Genomic DNA, 1,445 nt, shown 5'->3' with positions numbered 1-1,445 from the left:
CCCCCCCCCGCCCCCCCCCCCCATGATTTTTCATCCAGGAAAGAAATATTTGCTCGTGGATGTTTCTAAGGGGGAGTCTCAGTGGGATGGAGAAGAAAGTCCTCTCCTCCTGCACAGACCATGCCTGGGCAGCAGCAGAGCAGCCTCCACTGATGCTCCACCACTAACCCGGGCAGAAAATTATAACGGTAGCAATTGTTACCCTGATTCCTCTCTCTCCTGGTTCTCCAGGGACACCAGCTTCTCCCTAAAAGAGAGGAGTAGGAGCTCTTAAAAGTTGGCTTCCATCAGATTGAACCTTCACTGGTGATACTAATTCTACTGCACTTACACCTGGAAGAACTAGTTTAAAGGAAGAGCACCAAGTCCACCACTGTTCCAGTGGCTCTGAGCCTGGTGAGATCTCTTCTTTGGCATTGCTTAACGCTTGGAAAGCCAGGACAAAGGCAGCCTCATGGTCATGTGGGATGTCTTAAACCAGGGGTGGTGTTTCACAACAGCCCCATAAATGAAGTAGGTGGGGCAGGGTGACAGTAGAGTATTCATAGTTAGGAGGAAATGAAGTTATTTACACCAAACCCCACTATTATTTGTGGCAAACTGTTTTCTGCACCTGCTACAGAGCATAAAGAACGATCTCCCCCCAAAAAACACAGTTCAGATCTTTCCGGGCCTTTCTTTTTCAGTCTTTAGCTTGGAAGATGAAACCGGAGCTAAGATAAGAGAAGAAAAGCCAAGGGAAAGATGAAGAGGATTCTTCGTAGTGTTGCCTAACCCAAGGACAAGTCAATAGGAAATAAAACCAGCAGGGGTCAGCTTCAAAACAAACCCAAGGGGGTGTTTTTCCATCTGCTGCTGAACTAACCAGTGCAATGCCTTGTCCAGGGGGTTTGAGGGTGTTAAAGGTTTATGCGGGGTGACTAAATTCACCGAAGCAAAATCTACCAAGAGCGGTCAAACCCATGAGACATCGCCTGTCACACAGGACTTCCCACTTTTGTGTTCTTCCCAGGACCCCCAGGACGTTGGTCGCTCTTGGAGGTGAGATGCTGGGCTGGATAGACCTTCACTCCAACTCAGCGCAGCCCTTCTCCTACACTGCTGCACCCAGAGCTCCGGCTGCGAGGGAGCCTGCTGCCTTTGGTACCCATGTAACTCTGGAAGGTGTGGGCTCCCCAGGGATTACCTTGCTCCCAGAGGTGCCTTTCTTCCCTGGTTCACCCTACAACACAATGCAGAAGTGCTAGGTTATGTTTTCACCTGGGACCAAGTTTTTTACCCTGATTTCCTACTTGGCTTGAGAGCTCTTATTCTGCACTCATCGGTGACTCAAGTCAGGGGTGCTGGGCAGCAGAACCTCAGCATCAGAAACATGGCTGCTGCTTTTCTTTCAAGCCTTCTCTTGGTGATCCTATTCTGCTTGATGCTCAGGGATCAACTCAGCC

The 1,445-nt window shown here is 49.7% G+C and overlaps 1 long non-coding RNA gene across 1 annotated transcript in view; it reads right to left on the bottom strand.

Moving 5' to 3' along the window:
• LOC104491629 overlaps positions 1–542 on the bottom strand; it is a 4,149-nt gene extending 3,607 nt beyond the window's left edge. The window contains exon 1 of the long non-coding RNA XR_727778.1: positions 533–542. This is a non-coding gene — a long non-coding RNA (uncharacterized LOC104491629). The remainder of the gene's footprint in view (positions 1–532) is intronic.
• Positions 543–1,445: the final 903 nt, after the last annotated feature.

Source organism: Buceros rhinoceros, unplaced genomic scaffold (genome assembly GCF_000710305.1).
Source record: "Buceros rhinoceros silvestris isolate BGI_N320 unplaced genomic scaffold, ASM71030v1 scaffold6684, whole genome shotgun sequence".
NCBI lineage: Eukaryota > Metazoa > Chordata > Aves > Bucerotiformes > Bucerotidae > Buceros > Buceros rhinoceros.
Note: the sequence above shows the minus strand (reverse complement) of the source record. Positions and strands in the feature narration are given on the sequence as shown.